A 22,134-nucleotide genomic window follows, 5' to 3' on the forward strand; every position below is an offset into this window, starting at 1 on the left:
AATTTATTTTATTGTTTATTTTATGTTTATTTAATACACTTAACCAATTTAATAGCAATTCATTTTATGTATTAAATATATTTAATGTTTAGAATTGGTTTACTAATACTTAGGATTTTTGAATCTACATGCATAGGTAAAGTAGGAGTATAATTTCCTTTTGGTATTCTCCTTACTGTCTCCCTTTTTAACTGTTACCATTTTTTTGTACCCACTTTCTCTCAACAAAGATACTTCCCCATCTTCCTGCTTCCTCAAGTCTAGAAGTCTCCCCTTTTGAAATTTTGGTGCAAACAGAAAATTTTTGTTAGTTTTTATGGTGAGCAATTTAGTTTCCTTGGCCTCAATAGTCTCATTCCAGGATAAACTCATTGTGTTGTCATTCATAGTCAAAATCCCATTAATGTGTTTCCCTGGGTTTCTTTTTTAAGCTCTACAAAGAACCAGCAGAAGCTTTGAAATAACAGTTTTTCTTTAATACTTCAAAATTCAAGATTACATTTTAGAAAGGGCTCAGGTCAGAGAACCTTTGCTTCTCGACCCAACCTATAGTCTCTGTAAATGGAAGGGAGCACCAGAGTTTTTGTCCATTTCCAGAGCAAGTCCTTGGAGGTATGCCCCCACCATTATATCACAAAGTAGTTAATCATTCAAGTGGAAAGGGGGTATAGATGAAAGCACTCAAAGGGCTGAGTTGAAGGTTTCATGTTTCCATTTCTTTAAAAGAAAAAACAAAAATACTAGTTTTTCTATTCCATGAAACTGGGAGTGCATTAATCCATTTTTCCATTCAGGAAATAGTTTAGGGCCTACTGTGTGTCTGCACTTTTCTAAGGGCTGAGGATATAAGGCTAAAAAGCAATGAACAAAATGATAAAGAAGCTGGCTTCATGGAGCTTATCTTGTAGTGAAAGAGACAGGCCCAAACACATAAACATATAATTTACTATCAGGTAAAGAAACAAAACAAAAAAAAATGGCATGGGATGCTATTATGAATTAGTCTAGAAAGAAAGGACTCTCTGAGGTTTCTTTTTCTGGGCTTATTCTGTTCTTTATTCTACATCTTTCCTTCATCTCTGAGGGGCTGACATTTGAGCAGAGACCTGAATGCAGCGAGGTAGCCAGCCATGCAGACTTCTGATTGAAGAGTCTTGCAGGCAGAAGGAAGGACAAATATCCTGATGCAAGTATATGCTTGGCTTGTGTGAGGAACAGCAATGTGGCAAGCATGGTGGAACCATGTGAGAGAGGAGAGAATGCAGGCTGATCGGGTCTGAAACACAGGCTGGGGCCAGATGGTGTAGGACCTTGCAGGCTGTGGTAAGAAGTTTCTGGAGTGCCTATTTTCCCTGAAATGCCATAAGGGAATTATTCTTGGACACACACACACGAACACAGTCAAATGTAGCTTCCAGTAGAATTTTTGGGTGGACATTGTTGTTTTTGGTGTGTGTGTGTGTGTGTGTGTGTGTGTTTTATTGTGAAAAGGACTCCTTTGCACTGGTATAAGGGGAAATTACGTGAGCTGGGTGAGTGCAGGAATCCATTGCTAGGCTAGCTCTGCAAATACCACAGGGAGGCTGATGAAGGCTGGGTCAATGGAAGGCCTGCTTCAGGGGGATTTAGATGAATATCACATGCCTTAGTTCTGGGTGCAGTAGTAATAATGGGGTCACTCCGGCTTTAAAAAAAACATTTTTTTTCCGTCCAGATTACTACTGGCTTCCCTCTTCTAGCAAAAGAGACATCTGCTTCTATGTATAGAATAGGCTTCAGGCCCTGAATTATAGTGTGGTAATTCATGCTTAACTGTTCAAATGGCTGCATAGCCCTCAGCCCTGCATCTCCTAATGCACAAGATACTAATTATTAGACTATAATTCACACTGTGTGAGTTCTTATTGCTTAGCTTTCTTGTAGGATACAGATAGCTAGGAACATATAGTGCCTGTGAATGACCAGTATGCTCACTCAAATAACATTAGGCAAGCAATTCTGCATAACACCGAAGAAGGTAGGAGTGTAAAGAGAAATAACAAAAGGGCCTTTGAGAGACAGGGATTGTTTTTCACAAAGTGCATTGACGAATTGCCAGTGGTACCAATGGCTCGCAGCCTGCTCATCTGAAAACTTTCTATCAAACCTTCGTCTCCCTTGTAAGACAAAGGTTCTATAAACTAAACATGCAGCCTTTTAAAGAGATTATAAAAAACACTGACACTTGCCTGTGCATTCACCTATAGGTCTGACGAACCCTTTGTGATGGATTTGGGAAACCTATTATTCTGTCATAGCTTAAGGAAAAAGCTGTGGTATCATTTGATGGTTCAAGAACTAGAACTTGTGAAACCATGGGAAAAATATAAATTGGTACAAAACAATAACATTCTCACAGCTGGACCATCTGGCGGGTTATTGAGACACAACTGTGTCTATCACTAAATGGCTGCCGTCAAACACCAGATGAAGATGAGAGCTGGCATCTACTTCTAATTTCCCAAGACTTAAATTGCCTTTAGTTCCTTAAGTTCTGGAAGTGAGGACTTGATTTGCAATGGTATCGGCATCTTCCAAAATGTGATCTTTTGAAACAAATTATGATGCTACTCGGTGGTAGGACAAAAACATTATATTTTCATGGCCAGTTCTGGGCTAGCAACGCGTGTACCTCAAATAATTGTCATGGGCTCTACTAGACCCTGTCTGGTGTAAAGAATATCTTCGGCTTATTTCACTTATTTTTGAAAGCTCTCCTTTCTTTAGCATAGCAGAGTGGGTAGAAGAACAACTTTGATGCCACATTGCCGTCGTGGGAATCCTGGTGCCACGGACTGGCCATGTGTCAGGTTATGCATTTTTGGCCTCAGCTTCCTCAACTTAAAATTGGGACAATAATAACACTTAACCCATATGCTTGTTGAGAGGAATAAATGGGTGAAACGCTTAGAACACTGTCACATAATAAGCATGATACAAATGTTAGTCATCATTGCAACAGTAGTAATAATCATTGTTTTCATTGCTAAGCTGAATTGGATAGTTTTACCCTCTGGTTCTTTCTTTTTTTTTTTAAGATTTTTATTTATTGAGAGAGAGAATGATAGCATGAGATGGGGGAGAGTCAGAGGGAGAAGCAGACTCCCTGCTGAGAAGGGAGCCCAATGTGGGACTCGATCCTGTGACTCCAGGATCATGACCTGAGCCGAAGGCAGTCGCTTAACCAACTGAGCCACCCAGGCAACCCCTCTGGTTCTTTCTTAATGGCCTATAAAATGGTTTATACATAAAGAGGTCTCAATAATTGTTAATTAATAAATCCACACCATAGTATATAAATATGAACAACTTAGCAATACTTAATGAAACAACTCATTTATTTTGCTATTATGTAGCAGGCACTGTTGTAGATGCTTTACATAGTCCAGAAATGTTAAGTGTCTCCAATGACTAAGATATTGGTGATGCAGCAGTGAACCAAAGAGACATGGCTCTGATCCTATTAAGTAAGCATTATTAGCATTATTTTGTAGGTGAAAAAAAAATGGAAGCTCTGTGTATTTTAAATAGCTTGCTTACTGCCACACTGTTAGTAAATGGCAACTTCCTGAAGAGCCATGTAACTTGAAAGCCCATGTTCCGCCCACTACATTTTGCTTTCTCCCTTGGTATAACACTAGAGTCTTTGAGATTCAATAATACAAGCCAAATTTGGGACATTTTGAGCGCCATAAAGCATAATATTTGTAATGGGTTGCAACACATTGAATTAAAATCAAAATCCATGAGTCATAAAGGGGGGGTGGGATGGAAGAAAAAGAAACTCCTCTTTAAAGGAGAATGCCAATTAATATGTAGATGAAATTAGAAAATCACCATTTCGCAACTCCTAATTTAATAATTAAAGCGAGATCCTATAGATAGAAAGATCCTAATAGATCCTAAAACCACTGGGTAAAAGTTTATTGGGGATCTGGTTATTCATACACTCTCAAAGTACCACCCCACAGACTACTTACTAGTTAAAAAGAGAAAAGATACCTTTACAATGGATCAAATTTAGCATCTCCAGTAATAAAATAAGCTTATCTTATGCAATGCAATGAAGAATATAAAGTATTAACAAAAAATATAGAGCATTGTTGGTAATATTTTTGCAATATTCTGACTAATCATGAGGAAACAACTAGAGAAATTCAGAATGTAGAATAGACAACCTACAAGACAACTAGCTTGGACTCTAAAAAAAAAAAAAGTCATGAAAAACAAAAATAAGAAGGCAGGTTATTCTATGTTAAAACAAACTAAAGAGACATAACAGCCAAATACGATGCTAAAACTTTGATTGGATTCTGGACCAGAAATTAAAAAACAGTTTTAAAAGACATTTTCACATCGAATGGGAAAATTTGAATATGGACTGCATATTAGATGATAACAAATCAAGTTTCTTGGTTGTGATAATTTTACCATGGGGTTATAAAGAAGAATACTCTTAAGATAAATATGCTGAAGTATTTAGGGATAATGTGCCATTATTGTGATATCTACAATTTAATTTCAAATGTTTCAGCTCAAAATGTGAGTATACATGCATGTATATATGCAGACATATATAACATACATATATATGTATGTATGGAGAGAGAAAGATTAAGCAAAGTGGCAAAACATTAATAATCCGGGGAAAGGGTATATAGGTGTTTGTTGTGTTATTGTTTTCAACTTTTTGTGTGTCTAAAATTTTTCACAATTAAAAATTGAGAGAAAAAATGCAAACACTGAAGTTCTTTACAGTCTAAATAAAGCTCTTCACATAATGCCTCTAGGAGCAGAGCTAAGCAAAGATGAAACCCCTTCCTCTGGTTCTAGGAGGAAGGGACCTACCCCATAGATTCCAAGTTTATATGTCCTTGCTTCTATTGATAAACAGAGTTTCATTAGTGTCTCTAAGTGGTTCCAGTTCAAGTTAGTTCTGGATTAATCATGGGTAACCAAGGTGTTTGGAACTAACACAAATGTGTTGTGGAGCCTGTCCCTGTGAGTGGAGCGGCAACTGAAGGTACCTGCTGGCCAGAGTCCTTGGAAGGGATCCTCTATGACAGAGGGTGGCTCCTGAGCTACACAGACATAAAGGATGAATAGGAGTTTGCCCGGAAAAAAAGTGTGGCGAGGTTTCTGGAGGGGAGGAGGGTGGGGGGATGGGTTAGCCTGGTGATGGGTATTGAGGAGGGCACGTTCTGCATGGAGCACTGGGTGTTATGAACAAACAATGAATCATGGAACAGTACACCAAAACAAATTATGTAATATATGGTGATTAACATAACAATAAAAAAATTAAAAAAAAAAGTGTGGCGAGTAGCACACTCAGGTAGGACTAGACTCTGCTCAGGTATTATTCTCCAAGGCAGTAGTAGTCTGCATTAAAAAACAAACTCCGATATTTATGTATTAATAAATTTCACAATATTCTATTTCACTAATATTTTACACTATACATCCACATCCACAAAGATAGAAATTAACATATATGAGATAATATTAAATATAAATAGAAGTTTATATGGTTTTTTTTTCTCATTCCAATGTTTTATGGACTCCAATTTGCAATGTAATATTGGGTCTTGGGGCACTTGGGTGGCTCAGTCGGTTAAGCATCTGACTCTGGTTTTGGCTCAGGTCATGATCTCAGGGTCCTGAGATGGAGCCCTCATCGGGCTCCGTGCTCAGCGCAGAGTCTGCTTGTCTCTCTCCCTCAGCTCCCCCCTTATTTCTCTCTCTCTTGAATAAATAAATAAAATCTTTAAAAAAAATAATATTGGGACTCATTATGGGCAGCCATACATATATTTATTTATCAATACCTCAAGGTACTTTTAATTCAATTTTATAAACCAAAAAGAACAAAATATTTGAAATCTTAAATTCATGTACTTTAGAATAAATTATATATCATTTATATATTTTTATATAAATTATTATATAATATTTATAATTACTATAAATAATGTTTATCTTCCTTTGTCAATATCTTAAGCTTATCAACGTCTTTGTCTTTCCTCAAAATAAACACCTTAGTTTGTATTCCTTCCCATTAGTCTCCATTTCTATCTCCCACCTCCCCTCCATTTTGGTATACACTATAGTTTTCATTATGCACTTTTATGGATATACTATTCAGTCATTATTTAGACTCGTGAGCTACAAACTTTTTTTTTTAAAGATTTTATTTATTTATTTGACAGAGAGAGAGACACAGCAAGAAAGGGAACAGAAGCAGTGGGAGTAGGAGAGAGAGAAGCAGGCTTCCCGCTGAGCAGGGAACCCGATGTGGGGCTCGATCCCAGGACACTGGGATCATGACCTGAGCTGAAGGCAGACGCTTAACGACTGAGCCACCCAGGCGCCCCGTGATCTGCAAACTTTTTTGATCATGTGTCTGTATTAGTAAAAAAAAAAAAAAAAAAAAATGAAGCATATATACTTAATTTTAAATTATATGACATATACTATATTAATAGATATGCACATTATAAAAGTTTCACTATGATAATTTTTTTTAGAAAAGAGATTTAAAAATAAATATAAGTAGATGTTTTAATATCTTTCTGTAGCACATCACCTATATTAGTCAAAGTTTTCTAGAGAAACAGAGAGACAGAGAAAAAGAGATTTTTAAAGAATTGGTGTACGTAATTGTGGAGGCTGGCAGATCCACAGTCTGCAGGGAGGCTGATAGGCTGGAGACTCAGGGAAGAGTTCATTTTCCAGTGCAAGTACAAAGGAGTATTCCAGCACAATTTCTTCTTCCTCAGGGGAAGTCAGTCTTTTTCTTAAGGCCTTCAACTGATTAGATGAGTCCACCCCCATTATGGAGGGTAATCTGCTTTACTCTGTCTCCTTATGTAGATTTTAATATCACCTAAAAAAAATACCTTCACAGCAACATTCAGATACATTTGACTAAATATCTGGGTTCTATGGCCTGGCCAAGTTGACACATAACCATCACACCACCACCACCTCTTACATTGACCTGGTTTCATTTGTTGAACTTTGGAGTCCACTGGTTTAACAAACAATAATGTTTAAATTATCAATGCTATTTCTTGCCCTCTCTTGATGCTTGGCTTTGTTTTCTGAATTTATTTGTTTCTTATTGGATTATTTCTCCTAAGGGTGCTCTCAAAGGGGGTCTTCATGTGGTAAACTTCTTGATTATACTTGAGAATATAATTATTGTGCTCTCCCATTCAAACAAAATTAGCTAGATAATCCTAGCTTCAATAAATGTTTTCCAACATAATTCCCTTATCTTCTAATGTTGAATGTTGTTTTTGAAAAGTCTGATACCAATCTGATTCTGTTTGTATGCAAATGATTTGCTCTTCTCACTGGGAGGTCTTTCAAATGTTCCCTTTGTCTTTGATCTTCTCAAATTTCACTGGAATGAATTTAGTTGTAAGTTTCTTCTTCAGTTTTCTATGAGTCCAATTCTTTGTGAGTCCTTTATATTGAGGTCCTACATCTTTCTTCCATTCTTGGTCAATATTTCTTCCAGTATTTCCTGCCCTGCCCTCCTACCCCAATCTACTTCTATGCCCTTTTAGAGCTTCTATTATATAGATCTTGACATTTTTACTACTTTCCTCCATATCTTTTAAATTCATTTTTTATGCTTTCTCTCTTTAGCCCTTTCTGATATTTTCAACCTGGCTTTTCAGCTCACCAATTTGTTCTTTGGATCTGTTTATTCTGCCATTAGTTAATTGATTGAGTTGTTTATTTTAACAATATTTTTTATGTGCAGTGTCTCCAATTCGCTTTCCTTCCAGTTGCTTTTTCTGCTTCATGTTTTCTAAAGTTCTCCCTTGTATCTCTAAGGATTTTTATTTTATATATTTTAAGTTCTTGTTCAGTCTGACCAATTAATTCTGCTTTCTCTTATATAAGTTGTTTAATTTGTTGTTTTTCTTTTACAGTGCTTGTGCTCCTCAGGTGTCTTATTTTATCCTTCTGGGCATTCATGTTCACTGTGGCCTACCAGATGGCTCAGCTGGTAACTATGTACATGGGGGAATGGACCCACAGAAAGTACAAGCCTTAGCTTGTGTCCACCTAAATGAATGAGGGAAGGGTATGAATTAGGATGTAAACCTCTGGTATTGTAGTCATTCCCTTTTATCTTCCCCTACACACACACACACACACACACACACACACCTGAGGCCCTACCCCTCAGGGAACCTCTCAGTAAAATCCTGTCTATGCTCTGTCCCAAGGCTACCTCCCTGTGTTGTAATTACCTGGTTTATAGTGGGGTGGGGAGAGAAGCTGCTCATGGGCCAGTTAGCCCACTTACACCTATTAACATCTACTTCTCATCCCAAGCAAGGTTCTAATACTGTCCTGACCTTACTCCATCCTCTGGCTTGGTATTGCTGTTTGTCTCTCTCATAGGGCCATAGGACAGGCCAAGGAAAATGTGGACCATATAAAAAAAAAAGCACAAATAGAAAATGCTACTTCCAAACTATTCCTATTCCTGCTACCTGGCTCTATGTGCTAGGCTGTCATTTCCTTACCAAATTGGGATTCCACTATGTCTGTCTCCCCAAATATTCCTCACTGTCTGGAGACCCATTAACCAGTCTCTTGCTTTTGTGGGACATATCCAGAGTTGGGGGTCAGAGGGCGGAACCACTGCTTTTCTGCCATCTTGCTTCAGTGGCAGTCAATCATAAACAATCTACGTTTATAAGCGTGGCATAGGCCAGAAATACTATGGGCATGTCAATCTTGATGCCACTCAGATTCTTTTCCTTCTACTTTGCCCTGGCTCTGCCTCATTTTCTTCCTCCTATATTGTGCTGGCTGTTTGGCATTCCATGCTGGTCTACTCAAGGCTGATCACTTCCTTTCACAGTGAGCATTATCAGTCTCTGTAGCCACTGTTGTTCAAAATCTAGTCCTTAACTGGGAGCATTCATCAACTGTATTCACATTTGTCTGGTTTAAGGGTTTCTTTTGTAAGATTTATTTATTTATTTGACACGGGGCAGGGGAGAGGGAGAGGGAGAAGGAGAGAAAGAACCTCAAGCAGACTCCTTGCTGAGTGTGGAGCCCACCATGGGGCTTTATCCCATGACCTCAAGATTAGGACCTGGACTGAAACCAAGAGTTGGCTCCTCAACCAACTGAGCCACCCAGGTGCTCAGTTTAAGAATTTTTATACTGCTTTCTGGTTGGCCCATGAATCTCCTAAAGTTGTAGGTAAAATTTGTGACTATGTTGAGAGGATTTGTAGCTTTCATCAGATATTGAAAGGCATTTATATTTTGTGAAAAGGTAAGAGTTAATACTCCAATTATTTCCACTCTTATTTTGTAACTCACAAATGTATTAACTAAAATTCCTGGAGGCATGTATTTTCTCTATAAAATATGGGGACAGATTAGCCCTGGGAGTAGGCAAAGGAGAGGAAGGCAATGAACAGAGGGGCAGATAACCTAGTGATGAAGAGCATGAACTTGGGCACTAGCTTCTCTGGCTTTTGAACCCTGACTTGGCCGTTAATTAACTGTATAATCTTTGACCAATTACTTAACCTCAGTTTTGGTAAAATGGGAATTATAATGGTAATCCTTTATACATCATAGGGTTGTCTGAAAAATTAAAGACAATTTTAAAATAAAAAGCATATAGAATGATAGCTGGTAACAGTTCTATAATTGCAGTTATTTTTATTATTATTAAATCTCCAAGGTTTCTAACATAGGGGGATGGGTAATAATGATGCCATGAATATTCACCTTTAAATCCTGTTTAGGCCTACCCCAGCGCCTTGCATATCAGAGAAATTTCGTAAAGATTTGTTGAGTGTGATATAACTGAATCTCCATGTTGAAGTTCTGAAAGTCTGTTCCTATCCTCTGATTCAATTTGCCTACCCACTTCTGGTTCACTCTTTCTACTTTAGGGCACTTCACTGGATCTGGAAGAAACCAGAAAGTTTGGGCACCAAGCTGGTGCATTCTAGGAGAGGAGGAGAAAAACTGGGGATGTCCATGTCTATGCATTAGCAAAACCGCTTTTTTAGAAAACACCTATGGGGTGGGAGGGGAGTAGAAGTATTTATATGCAACAGTTAAGTCATGAAAGTCTTACGTAGTCTAAGAGAAAATGTATTTATTTGTAATATTTATAAAACACAAGCCTATGAACAAGCATTGTGAATACTTCTTGTGTTCAGAAATTGCTATGGGAACAAAGGATTAAAGCAGAGAATCTCAAAGACGTTCAGAATGTGGTTTCTGCCGTAGGAGGCAGGGCTTTCCAGAGAAATAGAACCAATAGGATCTGTTTATAATAGGACCAATACAGAGAGATTTATTTTAAGGAATTCACTCATGTGATTATAGAGGCTGGCAAGTCCAAAATCTGTGGGGCAGAGAAAGGCCAGTACTGTGGTTCAAGTCAAAAGGTCATCAGGCTGACCATAGGGTCAGTGTTACAGGAAAGTATTTTATACAGGAAAGTGTTAAAGGAAAAAGTCAGTGTTACAGTTCAAGTTCAATTCCCCCTTAATCAGAGGAAGTCCATCTTTTATTCTATTCAGGCTTTCAGCTGATTGGATGTGGCCCACATTATGGAGGGCAATTGGCTTTACTCAGAGTTCACTGATTTAAATATTGATCTCATCCAAAAACACTTACAGAAACATCCAGAATGGTATTTGACCACTATCTGGGTACCGCAGTCCAGTGAAGTTACACATAAAATTAACCATCACACTATTTTAAAGTGTATGAAGAGGAAACTTGGGGACACACACTAAGCAATAAAGAAGAGTGAACAAGGGCAGGTTTTAGATTCAGAAGACCTGAGTTCAAATTCTGCCTCTATCCGTTGGTAACTGTGTGGGGCCCTTGGGGAAAATACCACAGATACTCAAATTAGGCAAACCTGGAAATAAGGTGAGGTTTTACTTTTATAGTCAGAGGACCTCAAAAATATGTTTTTAGTAACTTAAATATGTAAACAGAAGAAAAAAGATTCAGTTGTAAGATATAATTTGTAATATTTACACATTTAGTTACATGCACATATCTAAAATTCTGTAATATATAGAATAACTTATTAGTTTACAAGTATTGCTTTTTTTCAGTCTTATACTTCATGAAACACTTAGATTTTTCGAACTCTTCCCAAGCCCCTTTGACATCAGTGTCTGTTGTTTTTCAGCAGCTTTCTGAGTTGCTGCACACAATTTTTTGGGTTATACCTTCACATCCATCCAAATTACACAAGAATCCAAACTTTCTGAATCTGTTTCTTGATGTCACTGGAAATTTTATCCCACTCTACAAGTACACATTTGTATAACATTAGGAAAGGGGATTTTAAAATTCATTAGGTGAACAATCATTAGGTTTACAACATATTCTTAGAGTGATTTAAAAAGACTTGAGTCAGGAGCTTTATTAGTTGCCCCCAGGAGTAACCAGTCCTACCAACTTACTTTCAAAACTAGCACAAATTATGATCAGGTAAATATGTCTTCACATTAATATGTCTTTCTTATACTACCCTGATGTTAAAAATTTAGTAACTAAAACAATGTCTTTTAATATGAGAGGCATTGTTATAGAATTGCACATGAAGCAACTTTTTTCTGATGGATAATTTTGGGAAAAAATACAATGAACATATATAGTATTTATTTTTCCTTTAGGAAGATAATGGCAGTAATTACCTCATTGGGTTGTAATGAAGATTAAATGGGATGATTTAAGTAAATCCATTTGGTACAATGCCAGTACATTGTAAGGGCTTTTAAAAGGTTAATAGCCATCAGATTATTATTATTGTTTTGTTGTTAGTGTTATTATTAAGCAACGTGAGAGTATGTTGTAGATGTGCCCTTCTTACTCCATAGTAAGTGAGAAACAAGAGAAAATGGGCTTGGAATTTCTTTTCTCCTTTCTCCAGTTGTGGATTAGATGCCTGGCTTGTTTTGACTCTGCGACCTTCCTCAAAACTGTCAGAAGATTTCACTGGGGTCCATAATGCATCGTGGATGTGACCACCAGTTGCATCCTTCTGCTTCTATCCCACTAAGACACTATAAAAACTGGTTATGTCCTTCCTTATTTTGCCATATTCAGGCAGCTATATTTCCTAAGCAACAGCTGCTGCTTGTAGGCAATTTAGTCTTCTCACATAATCCAACATCAGGATCCTGTGTGTATGATTACTTACCGTGAAATAGTCTTGCCTCCTTCTGAAAGAGTGTAGACTTCTTTCTTTCATTCAATTTAGCCCCTTAGGCAAAATTGAGCTAGATAACAACTTCAGAAGTCACTTTTGTTAAAACTTTCAAAACACAGAGAGAAAAAAACAGCCCTCAAACCTCCTTGGTAATAACAATAGTAGCAGAGTCATTATTTTAGCGCCTCTGTGGTCTGCATTTCAGGGGAGGGGGGAATATTTGTGTCACCCTATTGGTCTCCCTATTTTTATCCTGAGACCATGAAGAGACTGGCCAATTATAAGAATAACACCAAACTTGGAATTTTCCCCTTAACTGTTATCTTCTTCATCCCATAAATTTAAAGATCAATCTGAGAACAACTAGTGTTGCAGTGTGAATCAAGTAAGTGCAATTATGAGGGTGAATCAGGAGAACCTGACAATGTGATTTCTTGTCCCATTAGAAGAACTATCCTTATGGTTCATAGAATGAAGGGTACTTTAAGGCAATTTGGCTCAAGTTCAGAGAATATTTCACTATGAGAATGGAATTTAGTTTGACATGGACAGCAGGCAGACAGATGTGTATTAAATAGCATTTGCAGCATATGAAAATTAATTTTTCACAACCAGTAAGATATAAATATGGTAATGTTTCTCATTTTAAAGTGTCATTTACATCAACCATAAATGTGATACATTAGGGAAAAAATTCACAGTCTATAAATAGTACTGCCTTGGAGTTCTCATCTGTGGGTAGATGGACAAGGGTGGTAGGGATTCCTTTCTTTGGATGTGAGCTTCAATCCAACAGTCCATGCAACATTTACATTTGCTTGTCTCAAAGTCACATTTTACTCATCATTCTCCTTCTCACACTTGGTCCTCTTCCTGGATTTCCCCTCTTTGTACATGACGCCATCATCCATTTAATTGAAAAAAGCATAAACCCAGAAATCATCCTAGACACCTCCCTCTTCTTCACCCCCTTGTGCAATCCATTTTGTTTCTTCTATAACTATCTGTTTTTCTTTCTCTCCACTGAGACCATCCTAGTCTAAACCACCATCAGAAGTCATGTGGCTTACCACCCTGGCCTTGTGTTTTAAAATGTACCTAGGATTTGTTTTAATCAGGTGTGGTAAGACCTGCAGACACAGAAATGACTATCATGAATGAAGAAGTTTATAGTCATAGATTTCAAGGAACAGGAGGCCTGGCATGCCACTGAAGGGCCCCACATGGAGAAGCCCTAGGATTGATCAGGAGACAGAGGGAGCAAGGGGATGATGGAGGCAAGAGCCTTTATTGTGGTTTCCATGGAAGGAAATGGCTGAAGCAGTGTAAGCAGACTTAGGATTGGCTAGTTGGAAAAATTTCTGTGGGCTTTGGGGCATATGGGCTGTCTTTATTGTCTGGTACTTGGTCATGGGGTGGTTAGGTCAGATGGATAGTGACCTGGAGTATAAGAGCTCAATAAAGGAAGTGGTTGGTTGCTTGGCCTTTGGATGGGTTGGTTTGCATGTGACAGGAACATTTACAGGCAAGTGCTTTTTCATCTCTAAAAATTGGCTACTTCTGGGAGGGGCAGCCTGTCCAGAATCAGCAAGGCTCCAAGTGTCAAAACATCAGAAACACATGGTTAATACTCCTATAACCGGTCTCTTTGAATCCACTCCCCACTACCAAAGTGAAAGATCCTTTAAAAAGACAAATATGAGATGTCCTCAGTTCAAATCCATCAATAGCTTCCCCTTGCTCCTCCTAGAAGGCTCTGAGTGATCTGGTCATTACCTACCTTTTGGGCCTGCCTCATTTTGCACCCTCTTCCCTTTATGAACTTCAGCCACATTAGCTTGCTTTTACCTTTTTAAATTGTCATGTTCCCTCCTTAGACCTTTACTTGTGTGGTTCTCTTGGACTGGAACCTTCCTCCCCACTCCTTCCCTGTGTTGGTACCACTGCATTGGAGCTATTAGCAACAGCATCGCTTCCTCAGGGAAGACTTCCCCTCTTTCCCTAGACCAGGTCATATTCCACTTTAGACTCCCATAGCATTTCATGATTCTCTAGTGTACTTACCAGAATTTGTGGTTATATGTTTATTTGTGTGATTAATTTCTGCTGCCTAGGATCCATAAAGGCAGGACTATGTCCTTTTGACTCACATTATGTTTTTAATTCCTAGCAGAGTGCCTCAATAAATATGGAGGGCTTTAATAACTGTGTTGAATAAGTGAATAAATGCCAGTCTTGGTTTAGAATAGAGACAATATTTTCAACTTAAAGACTGAGTTGGAAAAACAGAAATGGTTTTCCTGAGACTGCCTTTTAAAAAAAATCTGTTGGGGCTGATGCATAATTGCTCTGAGTGATGTGTTATCAGAAGTGATGGGAGCCATACCAAACTGTCTCTACTGGGCATTGTGTGTCATGGCAATAAGACATCTGACATGATTTGAAACATGAAGGAAATAGATTGTGAAAAGTCATAAATATATGGAAGTTTTTTCCCTTCTCATGAGGATCATCTGAAAATTGCTCTTAGTGGCCAATGGCAGTTTTATGACTATCTTTTCAGAGAAGATGAGCAAAGGTGGTCTTCAGGAAAATCTTTTTAGATTATATATAGAAAGGGAAACTGATTTGTTTTTCTTTTAATCACTCTTTTAAAAAATGTAATTATAAAAACATGACACAATATTAAACATTCCCCAGATGTTTAATATGGGAAAAGAATCCTGAAAAACCAGGCATCTATTTGTTAAAATTAGACTTGAGCTCTGGGTACTCTGGAAAGAGTGATCAGATTTCAAATTTTTGAAAAGGTAGAGGATGTCAAATGAGTACCCTAACATAAGTGAAGTGCCACAGAACAGAGCAGACAATTCCCTGTCAAGAAGACGCTACTGTCCTAACAGGAAATGCCAAAGCTCTTTTCTTTATATAATTTCTGAAGGTATAGTGGATTTTAAAAACCTTTTTTCTAGTACAGCTCTCTACTTCCCCACTTCTCCACTTCTTCCTCTTGAGGGCTTATCTTCTCTATGCATAGAGGGAGCAATACAAAAATTTGATCAGTTGAAGCAGAGAATTGATGTAAAAAACTAGATCAGATGTTGCAACGGAATGGTCATGGTGACTATGGCATATATTTGATCAACAGAACACTTTTGTTTGTCTTGCAAAGGGATTAAAGTTTTATGAGTAGTTCGTAACACAAAATTAAAGGACTGTACATTAATAACCTTATCTTTAATTGAAAAATGGGACACCCTGGGAGTCCTGAGCCTACATACCTCCATGGCCCTATTGCTCTTGCTGAGCAGAGCCCTTAAACAGAGCACGTGCTCTCCAGTGTACCAGCATCCCTACATGGCCCTTGTCACATTTTTATATTACCTGCCTGGGCCTGGCAGACATTTGACTTTGATTCTTAAAATATAAGATACAAGCAATTACATTGATTTCTCCGTTTGCTCCAACTATAAAGACGGTATTTTTACAGTCCAGTCGACATAAAGAGCTCCTTTCTGGAATCCAGAAGTCTAGCACCATTTACAGTGAGCAGATTCTGACAACATATCTTGTGGATGACCTCTCTGTGAAGACTTAAATACGTAATTCCCTTAGACCTTATTTTCTCAAGGATTTAAAGAACTTCCTACAAAATTATCAGGTGTTTCTCTTCATTTTTTTGCCACAAGAAAAAAGGTTACTGAGCTATTTAATTCCTAATACCTAAAAGATGGTATGAAATGGCTATTTATAAATGTCAATGGGCCATTGCCCTTTTTTCTTTGAATACCCTAAATACCTTAGCTTAATACCCTAAGGTTGTCATAGGAAAAATCATAAATGGGCATGATGTTTACCTAGAACCTGGTTTGTTACTGTAGGCTTTACCTTTCACTTCAAGATATATGCTCAAATACTGGTATAAAATTAGAATAATTAGGCAACCTAGAACAACAAAGAAATGGAACCAAAATATGGATTAGGAAAAAAAATTATATAAATCAATCAAGAAACACACCATATCTATAGCATGGATTCTATGGGACAAAACTTTTCTCATGTTATTGTGTTCTTATTTATTTACATGGTGGTGAAAAGTTGAATTCACAAAATTGGAAATTAGATTGTTTTCCATTGTATCTTTAGCATGGAATATAGAAACTAGCACATAACAAGTACTCAACAGAGTAGAAAAATAAATTAAAAATGACTTTTTAGACACACAAATGTACAAAAATGAATTACAGTCAATTTTTTTTGAAGGACAGATCAAGGTTATACATATTTTAACAATGAGGTAACTTAGAATACTTTAAAACAGGGCGCCTGGGTGGCTCAGTTGGTTGACCGTTTGCCTTCGGCTTGGGTCATGATCCTGGGATCCTGGGATTGAGTCCCACATCGGGCTCCTTGCTCAGCGAGGAGCCTGCTTCTCCCTCTGCCTCTGCACCTGCTTGTGCTCTCTCTGTCTGTCTCTATCTTTCTCTCAAATAAATAAATAAATCTTAAAAAAAAAGAATACTTAAAAACAAAACAAAACAAAACCTCTGAATTTAATGATAGTGTAAATTGGCTTGGTTTGTGTCCCAAACTCTTAGGCTCCCCAAATGTGCATTTCTCTGCCCTCATCCATCGACCCATGACTCTATGGAAAACCAAAATATCTTTACTTTTTACCTTAGAACATTGCTCCACATTCAGTAGTATCTTTTATCTCAGTACCTACTGACTGGCAAACTGTTCCCAGCCTATTCCTATAGTACTGTCACCAAAAACAAAACAAAACAAAGCTTGCATTGGAAGGGCTACCGACTTGGTTGGGTTCTGCACAATGCAGCCACAAATGCCACAAGAGCATTTGAAATCTAGTATCTCAGTGGTTACAGAGAGCCTTACCATCAAATCCATCCCAACTGACCAACTTCCTCTACTCCTATTGTTATTTTTCTTGCACATTGACTAGCCTGGCTGCCTCAGTCTATTTCTATAACTTATTTGCTCAAGTCTCTACCATGGACTTGAACTTTCTTCTGTGTTTCTTGGTCAAGAACAGAAAAAAAGACTTCTGGTTTCTGGTTCCCCATATGAGGAGCTTGGAAATCACGACTCTTTTCTAATAACAAGTACAAAGCTTAATAGATTGAAAAATCAACAACTCTTCTAGAGTCTATAAAAAAGAGAGGACACAGGGAAAACTGCTGCTTCCAAGTTTGGAGATACAGACAGGTGAATGTCAGGAGATATGGCATCCTGGAGTAGAGACTCACAAGCAGAAACTGCCAGAGGAACCAGTGTTGGGGTAGGAAAACTTGAACAGTAATAGATAGATATTAATCTAACTATATCAATGATCACTTTGAACATCAGTGCTCTAAATGCATCAGTTAAAAGACAGTGACTGTCAGAGTGCATAAAAAAAAGATCTAACTATGTGTTATCTATAAGAAACTACCTTTAAATATAAAGACACATAAAGATTAAAAGTAAATTAATAGACAGATATGCCATGATAACACTAATTAAAAGGAAGCAAGAGTAGCTATATTAATTTCAAATAGCAGACTTTAGAGCAAGGAATGTTATCAGGGATAAAGGAGTTAGTTCTCTAAGAAGACATAATAATCCTTAACATGTATGCGCCTAATAACAGGATATCAAACTACATGAGAAAAAAACTGCTATTAACTTCCTTCTAATTACTGCTTTCACTACATCCTACAAATTTTAATAAGTTATTTTTTTATTTTCATTTTGCCCAATATATTTTTAAATTTCTCTTGAGATTTCTTCCTTTACTTGTGTGTTATTTAGAAGTGTGTTGTTTAATCTCTGCTTCTTTGGGGTTCTCCAGTTATCTTTCTAGGTTAATTCCATTGTAATCTGAGAGAAGACATTGCATAACTTTTATTCTTTTAAAATTTTTAAGGTGTATTTTATCTCCCAGAATGTGGTCTATCCTGGTGAAATGTTCCATGTGAGTTGAGAATAATATGTAGAATAATGTGCTCTTGGATGAAATAGTCTATAAATATCCAGTTGATTGATGGTATGGTTAAGTTCAACTATGTCCTCACTGATTTTCTGTCTGCTGTATCCATTCATTTCTAATATAGAAGTGTTGAAGACTCCAACTATGATAGTGGATTCATCTATTTCTCCTTGCAGTTCTATCATCTAAGTTTCCACTTTAGGAAACTAGAAAAAGACAAATAAATCCAAAAATAAGCAGAAGAAAGGAAATAATAATAATCCGAGGAGAAATCAAGGAAATTGAAAACAGGAAATCAATAGAGAAAATTGATACATATTGGGAAAGAGAAAGTAAAACTGTCTTTGCAGATGACATGGTTATCTATGCAGAAAATCTGAAAGAATCACCATAAAAACTCCTAGAACTACGAAGTGATTATCACAAGGCCTCAAGATATAAGATTACTATACAAAAGTTAATCACTTTTCTATATACCAACAATGAACAGGTGGAATTAGAAATTAAAAACACAACACAATCTACATTAGCACTAAAAATTGAAATACTTAGTTATAAATCTAAGAAAATATGTACAAAATTTATATGAGGCAAACTATAAAATTCTGATGAATAAAATTAAAAACTAGAAAAATGAAGAGATAGTCCATGTTCATGGATAGGAAGACTCAATATTGTCAAGATATGTTCTTCCCAACCTGATCTAAGATTCAATGTAGTCCAAATCAAAATCCCAGAAAGTTATTTTGTGGGTATCAACAAACTGATCCTAAAGTTTATATAGAAAGGCAAAGACCCAGAATAGTAACAACATAATTTTGAAGGAGAAAAATGAAGCTGGAGGAATGACATTACCCAACTTCAAGGATTACTATAAAGCTACAGTCATTAAGACAATGTGGTATTGGCAAAGGAATAGATAAATAGATCAATGGAACATAATAAAGATTCCAGGAATAGACCTACATACATATAGTCAACTGATTCTTTAACAAAGGAACAAGGCAATTCAATGGGGGGAAAGATAGTCTTTACAACAAATGGTAGTGGATAACTGGACATCCACATGTAAAAAGAAAAAAACTGACAACATTCCAGAGTTCCAGGGAAGATGGCAGAGTAGGAGGATCCCAGGCTCTTGTTGTCCCATGGCTATACCTAGATAACACTCATATCAGTGTAAGTAACCCAGAAAATGACCCAAAGTCTGGCAGAACAGATTCTTCACAGCTAAATGTAGAGAAGAGCCCATATTAAAGATGGTAAAAAGGGTGGAGATGCTGTCAGGAGGAACACTGACCTATGGGACCATCTCTAGGAGGGAGGAACACCATGGGCATGGAGAGGGGAGAGGAACCCCACATGAGGCACCCCAGACATGGGGGACCTGCATAGGGAAGATGAATTCCCATAAAATTTGCCTTTGAAAACCAGAGGGGCTTAACACCTGAAACTTTAAAAATCAGTGGGGTCAGCTCTGGGAGAGCCTAAGGACAATAGGAACTGGAGTCCCTCCTTAAAGAGATAGCATAACAAATAGCCACGCTGAAATACAGCATAGAAGCAACAGTTTGAAAAATGCCTTGGGTATACAGGAGGGAGATTTATTTACTAATCTCAGAGTGTGTGCTGGAGAGGCAGGATCTTTGGAGACTTCTCCAAGAACAAAAGAGCTGGCAGGAGTCATTTCCCTCCCCTGCCCCTCAGGCTAAATACGCAGACACCTGCGGGAACCAGCCCAGCAGGTGACTCTCCACCTAGCTTGGTAATAGCACACTCTGCTTGGTAATAGCACACCCTGCTCCCACACTCTTCTGTGGACCTGTTTCCACCAACCTAAGCTCAGTAGGAGTTTTCCAGAGTGGCTCCAGGTCTCCTCTCACAGCAGATGGTACAAACCTTGCAAACACCATGCGCCCTGCCCTTGCATTCTCCTATAGATACCCCTCCCCTCCAACCAGTCTCAGCAGGAGTCCACTCAAAGAAGTGTCATAAGTGTGGTAGTGTGGTAGCCCTGACAGGGGTCAGCACCACCCCAAAGTGACTCATGCCGTGGGACAGAAAAAAGAAAACCACACACACTAGTTTGACTGTGGCTCCAGCAGTGGGCTGTGGACAGACATCTGGTCTGACTGCAGGTCCTGCCCACTAATGGAAGGTTCTCAAGGGACAAAACAAGGAGACCTCCTTGCAGTTCAGTGTTGCTGCAGCTCTGGCAATGCCTGATCTGACTCAACTCAAGCAAAAAGTGGCCCCAGACTGATCTTCTAACAACATAGGACCCAAACCCAGCTCATAACAGGCAAACAGAGCCATTGCAGATGATTGGATTGAAGGCAAGTGAGGCTCAGCCACAATAGTAGGGCACATGCAACACACATAGGAGACACTTTTGAAGTGCCAGGTTCTGGTGAACAGGGACATTGCACTGCAGGGCACTATAGGACCTCTTCTTCATAAAGCCACTACTTTCAAAAGCAGGAGAACTGACTTTCCTAACACATAGAAACAGACACAGAAAGTTAGACAAAATGAGGAGACAGAGAAATATGTCCCAAATACAAGACCATAATAAAATCACAGCAAGAGAGCTAAACAAAAAGGAGATAAGTAATATGCCTGACAGAGAATTTAAAGCAATGGTCATAAAGATATTCACTGGACTTGAGAAAAGAATGGAGGACCTCAGTGAGATCCTCAACAAAGAGATAGAAAACATAAAAAAGAACCATTCAGAGATGAAGAATTCAATAACTAAAATTAAAAATACACTAGAGGGAATAAATAGTAGACTAGAGGATGCAGAAAAATGGATTAGCAACCTGGAGGACAGAGTAAAGTAAAGCAGTCAAGCTGAACAGGAGAGAGAGGAGAAAAGATAATGAATGAAATAGATTAAGAAACTCAGCAACACCATCAAGTGTAATAACATTCACATTATAGAGATCAAGAAGAGAAAAGGGGGCAGAAATTTTATATGAAGAAACAGGGTGAAAAATTTCTGAATCTGGAGAAGGTAAGAAAAATCCAGATCCAGGAGGCACAGAGAGCCCCCAATAAAATTAACCCAAGGAGGTCCACATCAAGACACAGAAATTAGAATAGCAAAAAGTAGTGATAAAGAGAGAATTTTTAAAGCAGCAGGACAAGAGAAAACAGTTATATACAAGGTAAATCTCATAAGGTTATGAACAGATTTTTCAGTAGAAACTTTGCAGACCAGGAGGCAGTAGCATGTTATATTCAAACTGCTGAAAACAAAACAAAACCAAACCCTGCAGCCAAGAATACGCCATCCAGAAAGGCTATCACTCAGAATAGGAGAGATAAAAAGTTCCCAGACAAACAAAAGTTAGAGAAATTCATCACCACTAAACTTATAAGAAATGTTAAAGGGGACTCTTTGAGTGGAAGGGAAAGACTATAAGCAGAAGTAAGGAAAGTAGGAAGCACAAAAGCAGTAAAATTCAGTATATCTATAAAAATCAGTTAAGGATTCATAAACCAAAAGGATGGAAAGTATGACAGTATATACCTAAAATGTTGGGGGGAGAGAAGTAAAACTTTAGTGCTTTTAGAATAGGTTCAAACTTAAGTGATCATCAATTTAACATAGACTGCTATATGTATAAGATGTTATATATAATCTAATGGTAAACACAAAAAGTAGTAACAGATATGCAAAAAATAAATAGAAAGGAATCCAAGTATATCACTAAAGAAAGCTAGCAAACTAAGAGAGAAGAGCGCAAGAGAGGAAAGGCATAGAGAAGAATTACAAAACAACTATAAAACAAGCAACAAAATGGCAAGTGCATACCTATTGATAATTTGAATGTAAATGGACTAAATTCTCCAATTAAAGACAGGGT

The sequence above is a fragment of the Zalophus californianus genome, chromosome 9, assembly GCF_009762305.2.
Source record: "Zalophus californianus isolate mZalCal1 chromosome 9, mZalCal1.pri.v2, whole genome shotgun sequence".
NCBI classification, from domain to species: domain Eukaryota; kingdom Metazoa; phylum Chordata; class Mammalia; order Carnivora; family Otariidae; genus Zalophus; species Zalophus californianus.